This window comes from Diorhabda carinulata, chromosome 9, assembly GCF_026250575.1.
Source record: "Diorhabda carinulata isolate Delta chromosome 9, icDioCari1.1, whole genome shotgun sequence".
NCBI classification, from domain to species: domain Eukaryota; kingdom Metazoa; phylum Arthropoda; class Insecta; order Coleoptera; family Chrysomelidae; genus Diorhabda; species Diorhabda carinulata.
The window spans coordinates 14,072,522-14,091,615 of NC_079468.1; the positions used below are offsets into that span (position 1 = coordinate 14,072,522).

Genomic DNA, 19,094 nt, shown 5'->3' on the forward strand with positions numbered 1-19,094 from the left:
AACCGATTTTGTAATAATTTTTTGTACTGATCTTGCCTCGTTATCTTTTTTAAGATGAACAGAAGTCCAATTTTCTTATCGCTGTTGAGAGACCACACCATCATATTGGTGGGTTACTTAACCGTTGGAACGAAACATTCAGGATACTTTTCACCATGATGACGACGCATTTACAGAAATCTATTCTTCAATTTGCTTCAATGTGCTTTCGTCACAAAAGCGCACCTGGGTGATTCCGTTCTAACTGTGATTTTTTGTATTCAAAATTTCAAGATTTTAAAATTTAACTTTTCTAACTTTTTTATGCATATTATTCATCTATTTTACTGTAAAAATAAAACTCTAAGAGGAATTTACTACAACTTCAAAGTATCACGAGCAAGACACAAATGTCGGATTTTGAGTTCCACGGTACTGACTCATTTATCCACGGTACTGACATGGTAACTTAAGATATTAAACAACAAGTGCATCAATTTTCCTCAGTTTGATCATAAACATTAGAATTTATAAGGTAATTAGTTTAAATCATTTGTTACGACAAAAAAAATTAATAATTTATCGGTAAATTCTAGGAATGGACATGACACGGTACTGACATGGTAACTTAAGATATTAAACAACAAGTGCATCAATTTTCCTCAGTTTGATCATAAACATTAGAATTTATAAGGTAATTAGTTTAAATCATTTGTTACGACAAAAAAAATTAATAATTTATCGGTAAATTCTAGGAATGGACATGACACGGTACTGACATTCAAGTGATGTAGTATAAGTTTTCTTTAAGTGGCAAGTTATATTGTATAAAAATAATGTTTAAATATCTTAAGAATTATTCAATTAACACAAAATTTTTATTAATTGATTATTAATTAATGACTAGTACAAAAAAACAATACAGGACATTGAATATCACAGTTAGAACGGAATCACCCACCTGTCAAAAATAGAAAAAATATATATAAACTTCAATGTTCCTTTGCTTTATTTGACTTAAAATTTAAATTACAATATCTTATCAACCTCCAGGAGTATTTGTCTTTCTATTGTTTGGCCCACTTTAGATGCTTTGCTTTCATTGTAGCTGTTTACTTGGGCTTTTTGTGGGGTACAAGACTCACAATCTAATTTTCCCAGTTTTCTTCAAACAGTAAGCTTAGAAGCATTTATGCTAGCATCCTGGTGATTTGTGATTTTGTGGTAGAAAATCTATTTTCCAGACAAATTTTCTTTAAACATCTCTCAGAAGGTGGAGTGGATATCTTTTTTGGGCTGAAAATTTGGACATGAGAAAGCTGTGCACAATATAGGTGACGCAATTGCTCACTCTGTAACACAAACAGCGTCGTGGAGATGTTTCCATCAAGTGTTTGGCAATGTTTGTCAGTCAAAAATAGCTGGATTTTCGTGCCGTTTCATAACCATGGATGGAACGTGGGTCCATCACTTCACACATGAAACAAACGAAGAATCAAAACAATGAATTGAAAAGCGGAAACCGGCTCCAAACAAGACAAAGACCATTCCATCTGAAGGTAATGTAATAGTATCGGTGTTTTGGGATGCGCGCGAGATAATTGTCATCAATTATATAAGAACAAGAAAAACTATTACGGCAAGGATTAAGCTAACTTATTGTAACGTTTGAGTGAAGAAATCAAGCAAAAATTATCGGATTGTCTGAGAATAAAGTGTTGTTTCATCAAGACAATTCACCAGCTTAGACATCTGTCATTGCAATGATGGAAATTAATGAATTAAAATTTGAATCGCTATCCTTTGCACCCTAATTTTCCAGATTTAGCCCTCTCGGATTATTTTCTGTTTCCAGACTTGGCTCAGTGGTGAAGATTTTCCAACAACGAAGAGGTGATGTCGGCAGTTAATAGCTATTTTGAGGGGATTCTTATTATGAAAAGAGTATCAAACTTAGTGGATATCGATGGGAAAAGAATATGGAGTTAAATGGAGATTATACTGAAAAATAAATATATTTTTTTCCAAAATTTTTGTGTTTTCTTTGTTGGAACAGGTTCTTCTGGAACCATCCTCGTACCACAATTGTTCAGTAAGAAACATTTCTGGTGAAGATAGTAGAATAAAGAAATACAAACTATTGAAATTATATAATATTGTCAATAACACGATTATTCTAAAGAGTATGATGAATAGGTACATACTTGCAAACTTGAAGAATTACCCGGATGATACAGATATATTGCTGCAACTACAGATTATATATCAATTAGAAACGAAAAACATATAGAATATTTCCAATCTAAATCTACGTATAAGCTAACTGGATAGCAATAAAAAAATTATCTATATTTGACGGATAAGAATTCAATTCAAGAAGGCAAAGCAATATTTGTGCTTAGAATTTTTGGGAAAAACTTGAAGGAAATCAACTTATACCAGTGAAATTCCACAATCGGCCAATTCGCTTTTTATCTCCGTACATGCTAATTTTTCGAATGCAGATATCTGATTTCGAGAATATAATTTGTGTTTTATTCACAGACAGATGTTTAAATGGAAGGTAACCTAACAAATTACCAGGGTTACATCACATATATTCACGTCTTATTAATGAGAAATTTTCAATATTAATGTCCCGAGTGCATGTCAAATTGTCGATAATTTAATTATGAGACAATTTGACATGCACAAGAGGGCATTTTGGCAGACTATTTCCTGAGAAAAATTTAATTTAAAATAAACTTAATTATGTGTTTAAAATTTGTTATTCTTTAAATTATACCGTAGTTGACGATCATCATATTAGCATTGAATTACAGTTACTCAGCTTGCCAAGGTTGGGGTTTCAGAAAATCAAATTATGAAGGTTACCGGACACTCAAATCAGGCCTCGATAAAGAGTTACCTCCAAGTAAATAGTGAACACCACGAGGAAATTGTACAAAAAATGCGAAATGACAGTAGCGAAGTAACAATAAGAAGTGGTGGAAGCAGCATAGAAACACCATCGTCGGCCTCCAGTAAAGTTGTATATTCTAATTGCATTTTCAATAATTGTTCCTTTTCTTAAAATATAAAATTAAAACCAAATGATGTTTATTAATCCTAGACGAAAATTTGGCACTAGTGCAAATTATCGATAATTTGCACTAGTGCAGTATTATCGCTGAAATTTGATCGTTGCTAGGTAAACATAAAATATTACAGCTTTTTGGTTGGCTTAAATTTTTCGAAGGAAATAGTCAAAACAATTTTCGATGATATTGAGAGTATTTTTGAAATTGGAAATCCAGTTATTTGATCACGTGTTTTTTTAACTTCAGTTTCTCCTATTATCCTGTGATGGTATATACATAGTATAGAAATTCAAGTATGCGCATATTTAGACATCTTATAGAAATAATTTTTCAAATGATAGTGTTGCCATCATCACAATAAATTTCGAACATCCTGTATACATCATTGTTATATGTAAATAGTCTCGCTTGTAAATACCAATCGACGTCTCAAAGAATTTTATTAAGTGAACTATTATCAAAAATATTGAATTCAGATCACATTTTCAATTTGGATTTATGGAACTTAGGATAATAAAAATTGGTTGTGGTTCCTATCGGAAGCCAAAAGTACTTTACTAATTACAGCCTCTCGACATAAATATTTTACTGAGTGGACAGTCGATTCCCTTTATCTGTTGTAAATGAGTGATATGAGTTTTTAAGAGTTGAATAACTTATTTTTAGCGCCGTTTCTATGATAAAATCAAGTTTATAAAGAAACTAAAAATATAATTACTAAATGATTTCCAGTAACCTATGTATATATAATGAACTCATAACGAGAACTTGTTGCCATATCAATTCCATTAGTATTAGAACAACCTTGATAACTCCTTAATTGTGTAAGTCGAAAATCCCATCGTCATCTTTCCATTAGCAAAGAAGCATTGTTGTTGATCGGAGCTTGATTCTATTACCCGCAAACTTTGAAATTTCCTCTCCCCTAATTGTCTTCGATCAATTGCGTCAACAACACTAACATCAAGGCGAAGAGAAATGGAACAATACAATGGGGTAGTATTCGGTAGGAATTGGTTAAATTATAATCTTGTCGCTAATACCAGATTCATTAAATTTGTTTAATAATTTACTAGTCCTACTGTTGAATATATTATAGAACATGAAGGGATATGCTTCTATGATATGTGTCGGTTTATAATGATATTTTCAATTATGAAGATATAAAATCACATCTAGTTCAGTTCATAAATTATTTGTGAACGAGAATAGAATACGAGGTGCAGCAATTGAGTTTTGTGAATTTTGACTTAGCCTTGGCTCGGGAACTAGCAACTGGCAATCATCTTTTCCGTACTAGCACTTTGTAAATTCCATAATTTCAAAAGTCTAAAGAGAGATGATTTTGAAAATAAATAATACGTGAGGTACATAATTCCAGTGTAATTGCATCAAGAGTTTTACGTACTAGTCATAGATTATGTTTCTAATTGTTCTCGATTTTAGGTCTCTTCTGTTTAAAAATTTTTCAAAGATAGATGAAAATTGACGTTTCGACTTTTCGTTAGGTATCGAGATGTTATAAAACAAAAGATAGAGAACTTAAAGTCTCTGAAGATAGTTCCCTCGAAGTGACTATTGACTCGAAACTGACCTTTTGCGAATATATAATCAATGTGGTCAGAAAACCGGCGATCACGGTTGCGGGATTTTTCGGTTAATGCGGCGGATCAAAGGACTAGACAGTGAAGAGCTCTCATTAGTGTTTTCAATTCAATTATACTCAATGGAGCGACACTTAAAATAGGAGGAAATCGTTAGCTGGTTGCATGTGTACAACGAATCGGACAATGCCCGAGGTGACAGTGCAATTCCACTTTTTGGGTATTTATATGAGGCGTACTTGATATACTCGGTGAGCAGGAGGAGGACTTCAACAGATATATATATATATATATATATATATATATATATATATATATATATATATATATATATATATATATATATATATATATATATATATATATATAATCGAGATACAGAGATAGAGAGAGAGAGTGAGAAATTTATTGTCTAATTTTTCTGTATAGCTTCACGTAAATTTTGAGAAAGACACTATACAAAAATTTTCTTAGGTCAGATAAAGATCACATGTTACTTGCAAATATACGTGAATCAGGGTTTATTTTGCTTATTTTTAATACGATTGAGGGGAAAAGAATAGTATGCCAGACTAGTTAGTGTTTTTATGAATCTAGAAAACTCGTCCTCATCCCTGGAGAGTATGTTTTAGTCAGTTGTTTGACAACTGTGCTTGAAGTTTTGGAAACTTTTTTCAGAAGAGCTATGGCATAATATACAAAAAATACGAAAATATAAAAGCATCCTGGTAATCTAGCGTATTGGACGGATCTGTGACTATGTCTTACCAAAAATTTGTCAGTTATATTATCTCACTGGATACGTGAATTTCAATTCCCATGTGCCTCGTATTAGGATCCAAACCTATCCTAATGTCGACTAGAACAAGTTCTGTTGGTATATGTGCAAAGGAAAGAACGAAAAAGTAATAGTGCACGATAAAGTAATTCAGTGAAATAGTAACTCATAAAAAACACAAGTTTTAAGGTGAGTGGAAATATCATACTACAGTCTTAACCAAAGTGGTAGATAACCTTGAAGATTTTTTTCTTATTCTCGTGCATGAAAAATTAGCGAATAATATTTAAAGTGGTTTTGATGACGAGTAAAACTGCCAAAGTGTTAAAATCCTATTCATTGAAATTTTGAAAATTTAATTGACTATATAACAGACGCTTAATTTTCTATAAACAAGTAAATCGATCACAGATTAAGACATGAATGACTAGAAAATCCCCCGTTTCCCAATATCACTTCAATCATAGTTCCAGCTAACAAAAATATTCTTCATTTTTGAAACACAACTAAGTATCACTAGAACTTACTGTTAGTAATGCTAAATTAGAGTTCGGATAAATAATTCTCCAGCAAACAACTGTGAAATTGTTAATTTGTAGATAGAAATCGTGAAAATACTGCAAAATCAGAGCCGGTACATATATCAACCATTATCCGAAAAGTTGAATATTTGTAGGAGATTTGTTGAACTTTATCATCATAATTTGGATAAAGTGAACGGATAAATTCAATTAATAACCCTGTATAGCATAATTGTTCCATTTTGTTCAAACAAGAGCAAAACTCCAGAATTTAATGCTACTTCTTTGGAAACATCATATATTATTGCCTATATTAGATTTTCGATTTTCCGCCTATCATCTACATGTTTTTTTGATAAACCAAATATTCCAAATGAACATTAGCATTATTTCCTGCATAAAAATTCAATTGAATCTACTGTCACTTGACAATTTTTTTTTTATTTGAGGAAAAATTAGGCTTTTTTGTGTTAACCCTTTACGAATTTCATATATAAATGTTGATTCTTGACGTTATGATAGAAAATATATCTTTTGAGTGTTCTTCAAGAAAATTTATCCAAACGTTCACAATAGGGCTCGTTAATGTCGGCAATAAAAGTTTTGAGAACAGTATTATCGAAGTTTGATGTTTTGAAATTTCATGCTGATGCATTCATATTATTCAAGATTCTTCGGAATATCTATAGAATGAAAGTTATTATACTGCAATGTAGTGGATAATTTCGTTATAAAATAGCTTCGGTTCGTAAATTTCCGTATTCAGTTGAATATATCGTTTCGAATTCATCCACGACATGGACCGTGAAGCAGATCCTGCTCGGTTACAAGGAAACTCTAAAATTTGTCAAATTCGTTGGTTTTCGTGAAGCGAAAATTTTATTTATTTGTTTGCTGTTCCCTTTTTAGAATTATTAGAGACAGTTCTTTCCGTTATGAACTCACAAATTCGTGCTTGTATAGCAGCGAGAGTCAATATATAATACAAAGTTATAGTGAATAGAATGAAATGGTGAAAGGTAACCAATGAATTTGCATAATTTATGAAAGTAGTGAGTATTCAACTATATAAGTAGTGATTAGTTAATTATGGTGTAAGTGTGAAAATAAATTAAGTAAGTAAGAGAGAGTGTGTATAAACTAATCCCACAATATAAAAAAAATTCAAATAAATTGTGAATATGAAAATCATTCTAAATACACTCAGGAAGCCGTGTTACATACACCTACCATTAATTGGCATCATGTTCATTGCTATTGTTAATGGTTTATCGTTGAAAACCACAGCAACACAAAACTTTTCAAATATATTACTATTAGTGAAATTTCAAAAAGGGTATCGATAATTATCTTCCAAACAATTATCTTGTTAACTGACCTTCCAGAAAATAGAAAGTTAAAGTTCTCATAATAATTAGGGGTTATCTGAATTTCATGCTATGTAGATCAATAAAGTGCTAAGAAATCCGTGCTTGGGTCACAAACTCGTGGTGTAATTAAATAAGATATTTAGCTTCTCAAAGTGAGGCACGAACATAAAAATTTATTCAGCTTCTAGCCTCATATAATATTTGATTCTGATGGTTTTAATTTCCTATTGTGTTGGTGTATTGAGGAAAATATATTCTGTAATTTTCTATAAGGTATCACAGCAGTTTATAATTGTGAAACTCATTCAACAATCAACATATTGAGTCTCACATGAAGAAATTTACATATACGTGGTCAAAAAATGGAATAAAATCTCAAACATTTTCGTGCGATGATTTTCTATGACTTTTAACGTGGACTGAACCAACAGGATGAATTCAATGAAGGTCGTCCAAAATAGGCCGTTGTGTGTAAACTGATATTTCAAGATCGTTGTGTGACATACCGTGAGATTGAGTTTCACTCGCATACATTTAATATTGCCTGTACATTTGGCTGTCAAGAATATTTGTTCGAGTTGGATACCGCATAATTTCATAATCGCTAAAAAAATTCTCGTGTTGACTAGTGCAAAGAAAATACGTCTATGAGATCGCGAGAGGCATCGAAGGATGGACCTATGCATATTGACCCAAAGCTGAACAACAATCGACTGGTGGGGCATTTCATGACGAGCCAAATCTCACAAAAGCTGTTCGCGCACGAAGCACATAGAATCAAATGGTTGCCTGTTTTCTTGGAATAACTTATAGCCACTGCTCCATTAGAGCAATGTAGAATGGTCAATTTTTGATTGTACACTAGCATTTTTTTACCAGACGTGTTTGAAAAAATCAGGAGAACCAATCGCAGGAGACGAATCACTCTCCACCACGACAATGCGAATTCTTACATATTAGTTCAATCAAAACCGTTTTCGAACAGTCAACACATCGAATTGATGGGGAATCCGCCATTCTCATTGTATGGCACACCTTTCAAAGTAAAGGGTACCACTAAACAACACATTTAATGAGTGGAAAGAATCAAAATTCTAAACTGTTTTTAGTAGACACCGTTAAGTTGGAATTTCTGGAACCGTTGCCGATACTATTCATACTGAACACGCTATTAACACCACCACTACACCAAAACTCAAAATTACTCTGTTTGACGCGCGTTTCGGGCAGTTCACCTTCAGTTTCTGAAGAGAATAACTTGGTTATCGAATCGCGCGTCAGACAGTGTAATCGTGAGTGTTGGTGTAGTGGTGGTGTAAACAGTATAGGAACGGAGACAGAAAGTTATATGATTTGGAAAATGAACCTAGATAAAACATAATTCTGATATTCATGTTGTAAGCAATTATTTGAAGGGCTTATTGCGAAAGATGAGAAGTCACATATCGGCAAAAATCAATATCCTACTTCCATTCCGTTTACCTATAACATGATATGCCACATCCCTGTAGAACTAATGTCCTATAAATGTCGTCTCAATTTACTAATGTAAAATGTTACATTTGAAACTTGAACAAAAAATAGCTACCAGTTTCATTACACCTTCAAATACAAATATAAATTCCGTTGAAAATACTGAACCAGGGTCCTTTCCAACGAGCTGTATCGATATATATATAAGGGAAAGTACTAAGTGTACTAAGTGTACTAGTGCTCTGAAAATTTGCTTTCATGGGTTTTCCGAAATGCTCGTTCCAGCTAAAATAATTTCAGTTTTTCTGAAACTTCTGGTTATACCGGAGGTGGGCCCAAACTTCGTTATTTTAGGAGGAATGGTATGGGTTTGGAATATACCCAAAATTTCAATATAACTTTATATGAGGCATAGTATGCCCAAAGTCAACCATTTTTGAATTATTTCACATTTTCGAAATTTTTGCAACCCGCCACTAAAAAAATTATATTTCTAAGTTCAAGTGAGTTCGAAAACCAAATTTTTTCAAATTGCAGCCCCCATTTTTCTCCAAAAAAGCTAACATCAAGCTGTTTCCATTGTTTGTTTGTTTGTTGATAGTACAGGGTAGCTACAGACAACCGACAATTAGAAACCATGAAACTTTCAGTTTTCTCAAGTTTCTACAAAAACCCTTAATTTGAGATATATGAATTCACTAACGAAGTCCCCCTAACGTAGAAAGAGTCAAATGGGGGTTGTAATTTCAAAAAACATTAAGTTTTCGAAGTTTTTATATAGCGAAATTCGGCACCATTTTCTGAACACCCTATATAAAATTGTGTCAAGGTTTTCACTTGAACTTTGAAATATAATTTTTTTAATGGAGGACTACATGTATTCAAACATCTCGACAATTTGAAATAATTTAAAAATGGTGGACTTTAGGCATACTATGCATCATATAAAGTTATATTGAAATTTTGCGTAGATTTCAAAAATTCTATAAAAACCATAGCATTCCTTCTGAAATAACGAAGTATGGGCTCACTTTCGGTATAAGCGGAAGTTTCAGAAAACTGTAATTATTTTAGCCGAAACGGGAATTTCGGAAAACCCATGCAAGCTAATTTTCAGAACACTAGTCGCAGTACTTTCCCATATACATATCGATTCAGCTCGTCGTGAAGGTCCTTGAAGTATTTTTATAGCACATCATGTTTTATCAAAAAAATCTGTTTATTTCACGGGGAATATCCTTTTTCGAGAAGAGTTGTTAGTTGTCCCTTGAAACGAGACGAAATTCTTCAGCGAATAGAAAAAGAAGGCCCAATCATGAGAAACAGGGCCACCTTGTATATGCAAAAAAATATGTAGTAAAGAACTTAATACTTACGGAATAATATTCGACCGATTTTCTGATCTAGGGGCCTAAGACCCTTAAAACGGTTGTCTTTTTAGTTGTATTTCGGTAGAGAGAAAGGGAAGATCCCATAAAAAAATAAAAGCGTCAAAAATCCAGTAGAAGATTTAAATGCCAAATCGCGGTTAATGTGATCAAAATATCGGTATATACATAACGGAGTTATATATATATATATATATATAAAATATATAGAAACACAAGGATTTTATGGTCTCAACAAACATGAAAACAGGCCCAATTAACTCAACCGTGAGTAAATGGAATACGTAAAAAGGAATATTCCCCTAATACCAAAATATAAAAACGACAATTATAGAGCCGATAATCTAGGTAATATTTATTTCAAATGTAATAATTGCCATTATAAAAAGGAAATCACAGCTTTACTGAATTGATTTCAAACTGATTCATTATCAGTTATTTTCATGACTCTAATTTAATAGAAGTAACTACTAACTAATTCGATTCAATTCTATGGTATTCATTGTTGATATGATTGTATCCCATTCACTGTTTTGCTCTCTGTTTCTAAAATTAATTTTTCTTGATGGTTAAGTGAACATTTCCCTCTGCTTCTGAGCTTCATTCTCATGCATATCCACAAATTTTTCGTCAAAATTAACAAAGCACATAATTGATTGAACATTTTTTGTTACCACAATTATTTCCATCGACATATTGAATCATTTCAAGTATTATTAATTCAAATGCCAAATATGTTGTAGTGCTACAGATTTTATGGTTTTCAAAACATTGGGAGTGATAAAGCAACACTGGAATGTTGATAGAAACAAAATGCTCATACAAAACATTTTTTCATAAAAAACCGAATAGTAGCTACCCAATAAATCTTTCAATAAAAATTTCTAGAACAAAATTGGAATACATTGATGTATCCGAAATATCTACAATTCAATTATTCAATCAGCATATTACAATAACTAAAGTTTATATGTATATGATGTTCAGTATTTTTCACTTTTATTTGAGATTAAATAGAGCATTATGTTGATCAAAGAACATTGAGTTTGATGTATATAAAATAGTAGTTTATAACAAAACATTGATCTTTTTTCAAGAAATCATGTAATACTTGAAACCAAGCCCAGTTTCTATAATGGGTCTTGGTTATCTTGTTGTTCGAGTTTCAAGTATTTGGAATATCTATGTCGCGGCAATGCTATCTAGAGATGGACTGGGGTAGCGTAGAGATGAAAATTTTGACATAAAGCATATCTTAAATCGGCGAATGCATATACAGTGACACCTGTGGAATAATTGAATTATTTGGTGCTTCTCATTTCACCCATAGTCGCAAATTTTGGAAATTTTATTTTTAGACCGTTCAAAATTCAAACTATAGTGTCTTCAAGGAAACCAGATGGTTAAACCGTATGTGGAACTGCGGTGTAAAATGGCTAAACAAGTGAAAAGCCGTTATATCTGGCACTTTTCAGCTGAAACTCAATTTGTTTGTGAGCATTTCGAAGGGAGTTATATTCTGAGTAAATGGATAAAATATGACTCGAATGGCAGGATCATCCATTTGCTACATGTTAGTAACTTGGTCAATTAATTGTATCAACAAAATTGGTTTTATAAGGCAAATGAATTCTTCTAGCAAACTAGCACAATCATTCAGTATTTTGTTTGATGACGAATTTCTAAAACTCATCTTACTTCTACAAATATCATCTCTCATAACCCTTCTTTGATATACTGAAGCTCAAAAACTTAAATTTCCATCCATGCGAAAAAAGAAATATTAAAAACCTTTAATTTCTATTGTATCAAAAAGTAGTATATGTGACAATGTTTATCGAAATCTTGATCTATTCCAGCAAACTCTTCTATTAGTGAGAACATTAGCTTGACATTTCCTCACTGAAAGCATCCTTATCTCAATTATTAAAGTTGGGTGATATTTTAAGATTTTGAAAATATTTATATGTTTAGCAGGTAATATCGCCGTGGTGATTTGTAATATGAGTTAGGAACATCAACTTACAAATCCACTCATCATTTTCCAGTTCAGAATAGATTTGAGCTTGATTTTTTCTGTAGTAACAAAGAGCTAATTATTTCCAAAAATACCATAAATCTTACTTTACCGCGGCTAAGCTAGCTTATATTGTTGTATCACGGATTTCAAGCTTCTCAATGAATAAAGTGATGAAATGAGTACAATAAGATCAGATACAAATCCCTTCATAGTAGCGATCCTAAGGGTTGCGTCCTCTGTAGTCGCTCAATAAATATTAGTGGAGTCTAATCTCCGATTGAATAATTCCGAACAAATTCTAATAGTATATTTTCTCGTAATATTTTCTTCGAATGGTAGCAGACATATATATATATATATATATATATATATATATATATATATATATATATATATATATATATATATATATATATATATATATATATATGGTGTCGATATATTATTTTTCACCTTTCAATAGCCTGTGTTGATATTTTTTTTTCAATGCGAACTAGTATTGTTTTCTTCTTCAATAATAATACATCCACATTTCTCAGATACGTTTGATTCATGAATTCTCAATCCACGAAAAGTCTTCCCTTTGCTGTCAAACAATAAGCAGCTCTAGAACTGCATTCGATTGCTTAATCTTTTCCTCCATTAATGTTTATTAAGAATGTTGCCTGCTTCATGTGCTGAGCGACTTCTCGGCGACGGATTGATTTGTTTAAACATGTTGTTGAGGCTACGCTTTTCTGACATAATGCACATATCGTTCAATTTTTATTGCTGTTGGAAACCATAATCACTTGTTCAACTAATATGAAAAGGGAAACTTTGATTTCAAAATTCATATTAGCCAAAGCTTTTATTGAATTAATCAATCTCAAATTGGATACTAGCTTGTATATTGTAATGTGCAAGCCATTTAAGCCAAAATTTGGGAATGGGAGAGATTATGATCGTTTTTCACTATTATCTATTTGTTGTGATATCATCATGACAAATTTCCTATTGAAATTTGATTTATCTCTCAATCAATAAACACGTTTGTTAACGTGATATTTTGTGTCCCTTTATTCATGTTCCATCTCTCTTCATACGTAATAAATGATCACACCAGTGAAAACAATCTTCTTGGCGTCAATATCTAGCTTGATATGAAAATTCTGTGGTAGATAAAAGACCGCAGTAGTTTCTTTACGAACGATTTTCAATGCAAACTTTTAATGTTTTCTGTTTCAGCTGGAGCCCTATCTGCAAAAGAGACCGATTCTCGTTTATTTCGTATGTCTGAAATCCTTGAGGAGATGTTTCATTGCGATATCTTGTTCTTTATCAACGTTTTGTCCTAAATTGTAGTTGAAAAGTTCTCCGAACAGTAATTCTTGTATAAGGCGTACAAAGAAATTCGCGACAAATTTGTGGGTTGTACATGAGAAGATATCGAGATATTAGTCTTTGTTTGGCGCTTTGAACATTTTCAGATGATATCAACTCAGCTCAGAATTAAAATAATTAATACAAAATGAGTTTTATGTATGAAATGCCTGAATTATCTCGGAAACGGCTTGTAGGATTTTTATAAATTTTCGTGCGCTAAAGTCTTGTGATACAGCCGGTATTATGGTGGTATCTAAGTAGTTGTTAGATTTTTCCTTTTCCCGAATAAATCATAAACTTTGTTATTTCGAATAGAGGACCCTATATATTTTGTGTTTTTAGAAATTCATAAGAAAAACTGATTGGTTTTCATGTGATATTTTCCATACCTAAATGCCATAATTTCGGAGTTATAGTAACATTTACAGTATCTCCAGTAGATGACTACGATTGAATAAACTCGTTTAATTTGAATATTCTTCACTAATTTATGTGCTGATACAAATCTCCTAACAAAGTCTAGTGTCAGTGAATTGGTACAAAGTTTAAGGAAACTGGTGCAGGAAAATATGTATCCAAATCATGACGCAGAAAACCTACAACTGAAGACAAATACTTAAGTGTTTGTGTCATGTTAGGAGTAGATCCACATTTGTGAAGTAGAAATATATTTGGAAAAAATATACAGTAGAAGAAATTACAACAGATACTCAAAATATTGTCCATTCACTTCAATACAACAAGCCATGCGATTTTTAAAATTTTGCAATCAATTTTGCAGCATCCCTGACTGCTCAATTCCCAGTATTTCTGTGGTAATCTTATCTTTTAATTCTTGAATATTGGCAGGTTTTGTTTTATTAACGATGTTTTTTAAGTGACCCTACAGGAAATAGTCTAGAAGATTAATGTCGGGTGATCGCGGGGCCATTCGTTTACACCACGCCTTCCAATTCATCTTATTGTTATCGTCTGGAAAGTTCTAATAATGAAGTTTTTTTCAAATGTGATCGGAAATACTTATTTGTCGCCTATTATTCCAGCCCATACATACATTCAGTTTTTCAGGATATTGGGTGTTGCCGATTTACGTTGCCATTAAAACAAAAAGTGGCTTCTTCGTAAAACAAAACATTACTTAAAAATTTTGGATCGTTTTGATTGAAACATTTTTCCATTATTAGGTCTGCAAAATCCGAAATATCAAGTTTCCTGGATATTTGTCTAGTACTCAAGTATGGATCGTCTTCTAACAGGACACAAACATTTGTTTCCAGTTGATGTAAGTTTTCTGCGCCCTGATTTGGATAAATGTTTAAATGAAATAATTTTGTTAAACTTTTTCACTAATTTATTAAGTGGATCTTGTTATGAGATTTCGGATAGGATATAAATTATTAAGGATATTAAACGATTCTTGTTGATTCCAACGTCTATCACCATATCCTAATATCATTAAAATGTAAATTCGTTCTTTCTCAGATAAACGACCCATCGTGACTTTCAACGTCAAATTTGTTATTGTATCATAGCCACCCAAATGTATTGATAAATAATGATAAAATAATACGTATTTTTCAAGGATTTGGAAAAACGAGAAATATACAGGATGATCCATTTGAAATAACAATGTATATATCACCATAATACCGGCCGTATCACAAGACCCTTGTACACCAAAATTTATTAAAATCGTACAATCTGTTTCCGAAATAATTGAGGCATTCAATAAATAAAACTTACTTTGTATATTTGTATATTTTTGTACGATAGTCAGTAGAAATTCAATTTTCTGTAACATTTCTTCAACAATTACGATCTGATTTTCGAACAATAATGAGCAAATTGCAGAAAGTTGAATGAACAATTTCCTTCCAAAACTGAGAAATTTACTTAATGCTCTACTGGTGACATGGTGAAGAATCACATGCTCGGTAGCATCAGGTAAAGATTTTATCTTCCTGCATAATCATCTCAGATAGTGAGAAAAATACGTGTACCTAATAAACTTTATTGATCATAAACTGTTAACTAGAACGAACGTCAGTTAATAGATGAAAACACTGAACGTTTTTGAGTATTTTATGAAAAAAATATTCAGTCCTCGCTCCAAATTCTGGATCGACACCAAATTATTCAATTTTTTTATTGCCTACTCATGTTTTAAATGAGCAGTAAATTATACAAATGTCCTGATTTCCACCAAAACCAGAAATGACAGTTTCAAATTTCTCACTCACAAGAGGCTATGAGAAAATAATTGAAATAAATGCAGCGTAAGTTATTACTGCTATAAAATTTCATTCACTGCATGTCACACCTCGTATTAGGCATTTTTTCAACGTTTATCTGCGGTAAGACATTAATAATACTGACACATGTAATAGATTCTCTGCAGCTGATATTGGTTTTATTTGTTTAGAAATTAGCGACTTCTATTTGAAGTCAAGATTTCTTACAATTCGCTTGTTATCAATAAAATGCATCATTAGATTGATTTTTTGTAAGTATGTATGCAAACAAGAAAAAATTAAGAAAATGTGAAAATTATCGACCGGAAAAAATACGTTTTGTTTTATATGAAATTCCTCTTCACAACTTCTCCCTCATCTTATATAATTAATATACAGTGAAAATATTAGAATCTCACCATAAATTTCAGATTTTCAGCATTTGCTCCCTTCAAGTTCAAGCGTTTTTTCTACATATCCAAACCAAATTTTGATTTCCACTTTTTACGTGTCCAGAAAAATTTCAAATATCACCGAAGCAGATTGTTGTCCAGGAAACTATTTCTTGAATTAAATAGATTGGCTGACGATATTTCATCTCATCAACCGGAAAAGATACCATTGAAATTATAGAATCCGGGCAAATATAGCTAAAAATATATGATAGAGAGAGAGATTCGTTGTGTATATTTGGCTGGGAAGAGGAAGTTTTTATGGAGAGTGAGGTTCATTAGAGTTGGCCCTGATGTAGTAGTTACTCCTCTGCAGGGCTGGTGTTGTTGTGATAAGTTTGTGATTGCGCTGCTTCAGGTTAAAAAAGGATAAAAAAACTGACGACTAAACGTAGAACGAAGAAGAAGAAAGGGAAGTTCCAGCCTAAAAACAAACGGTTCCTTCCAGGTTTAGGGATATATTTTAATTTTTTTCTTGTTTTTTGTTCATTTTCTTTTGGTGATATTTTTTCATTTGAATTTTTTTGTTAACTATTTGATAAGAAGCAGGTAATAGGGGGGCCGGCATATACAGCTGCGGCTGCATTATTCCCTATCGTCGGCCATTTGGCTCATGAACAAGTTCACCAGGTTACAGGAAAACCGCAGAAAACCTGCAACACCCGATGGTTGTTCTCGAGGAGGTCTTCGTATACTATTGCTAGCAGCTAAAAGTGTGGTTGGGGGAGTTTTTTCTTGGACTTTGTGGTGAGGGACCGTCAGGCGAGTTAGTCAAGGGTGAGTTTCTTTGACAGCGAAGTTATTTGATTCAATGGTACGAATCACATAACGCGCTTGAACGTCATTTAGGCGGCTTGGAATTGGGCTTGGGCGAGTATCAACATGAACTGCGTCACTGGGGATGAATCGGCACTTGTATTGACAGTATCTGAGAATGAAACCCTCGCAGGTCAAGAAGTCTTTGAGGAAATTCGTGTTATAGGACTTAGGTTTTATACGTATAGAGTAAGGTGAGGGGCTGGGTTCGTTCGATTTTCTGTGTGAAAGTGTGGGTGAGATTCACTCCCAGATAGACGGCTTCTATGCAGATCTCAAGTCTTTCTTCCCAAAGTCTCAAGTAGAAGTTTCGTGATTGAAGTTGTTTGCGCCGCGAATGCGAAGGTTTGATGACGAAGACTTGAGCTTTTCGCGAATTGAAAGTTACTCTTCATTTCCTGCACCAACACGATCATTTATTCATTTAATTTTGAAATTTGAGAAAGTGCAATTAGTGCGGTGTCGTCCGCATAGAACTGAACATCTTCCAATGGGTGGCGAGGAGCTGGAGTATAGTATATATAAATGATATATAGAAGGAGGGTTAGAATTGAGTATTTTGAAACGCCCGTAAGAATGTTGCAGGAATCGGATAGGCAATAACCGACTTCTGATGGAGCGGGTGGTGATATCTTAATATATAATTTTTTATTGGATATGGTAGTCGCATCGCCAGAAGCTTTCTAACAAGTCCGGCATATAAGAAATTTTCGAGAGCCTTCTAAATATCCATGAAAATGAATATCCACAAATAGATTTATTGCTTTTGTTATGCTGGTTTGGTCATGACGTTGAGCGTTGAGTGTACGGGCCTGAATCCGAATTAAAATTTTTGGATAATATTCTGTTCGGTAGAGAAGTCTCAGATTCTGTCCTTGATCAGACGTTCAATGACTTCACCCAGAACACTGATGAGTGATATAGGACAATAAGATTCAGACTTTTCGGGTCTTTGCCAAGTTTGGGAAGGAAAACTTTTGTGGAGGATTTCCGACATCGAGTAAAGTAAGAATATGCCAAGCAGACGTTAAATAGGTGGCAGAAGATCGATAGAGAAGGGAGCGTGGATTGAAATGTTTCCATCGAGGTGGGCTTTTCTGTGGCGGCTCCAAGTTACGTAAGTTATGTCTCTGATTACGGAATCGGTTTCATCAGCAAAGTCTCTCAAGAAATGTGGGTTGTCAGCTGGAGTGAAGACAGATTGCAGACTGTTCTTGAAGACGGTAGCTGAGAAATATTTTTATCCTAGGTGTAACTTCAAGTGCTTTTCTTAGCTAGCAACCTTGTAGAATTGTTGCCAAAACGTAGAGGCCCATCTATAGTCGGCGAAGGCGGCCTTCCACTCTTCCGCTTCTCAGCTTTGACTTGAAGCCTGACTTGAGCATTCAGACGGTTTCATTGCGTTTTCACTGATGTGTCTCCAGTTCCAACGTACAGCCTGCATAACTACTTTTCCTGTGGTTTGCCAAAGAATTCCAATTAGCTTTTTTGAAATCTTGAAAGGTGAAGCAGGTTGTAGAGAGTTGCATTTTATTTAAGAATGATGTTTTGACCAGTAGAGGAACGTGGTCTGAGGTGATTGGGTTGCCTATAAAGCATTCATCTTCTATGAGGGTAATTAATCTGTCTGTGCAAATCATATTTGCTGGATTTCGGTTTTTAATCTAAGAAAGAGGAAAAGAAATTAAAGAATCTGCGGGCTTTGTAAGTTGCTGTATCACCAAAAAGGGTATTCCGAAATTTTAAGTCACCCATGATGATGGGTGACCGGGTGCATATTTGAAGAGGTTGATAGAAAGAGTTTGTAGTTAGTTTTTAATTGAAGATGAAGTTGGTGGTCTCATAATTCAACGAGATATCAATGTCTATGCAATCCTGGCTCTGTTGTGACAGGAAGGTGACAAGGGGAGTCCGTTACGGAGCCCCAGTTGAATAGGATTTCACGGAGAATGCAAGAGACGAACTCCTGTTATTATGGGGATAGTTTCGTTGTAGGTTTGGGATGAAGTGATTGGCT

General features: G+C 33.2%; 1 protein-coding gene across 2 annotated transcripts in view; it reads left to right on the forward strand.

The window, feature by feature from the left end:
- Positions 1-19,094, forward strand: part of LOC130898014 (acid sphingomyelinase-like phosphodiesterase 3a) — a 328,758-nt gene that overhangs the window by 146,188 nt on the left and 163,476 nt on the right. The gene's annotated exons all lie outside the window — the stretch shown is intronic.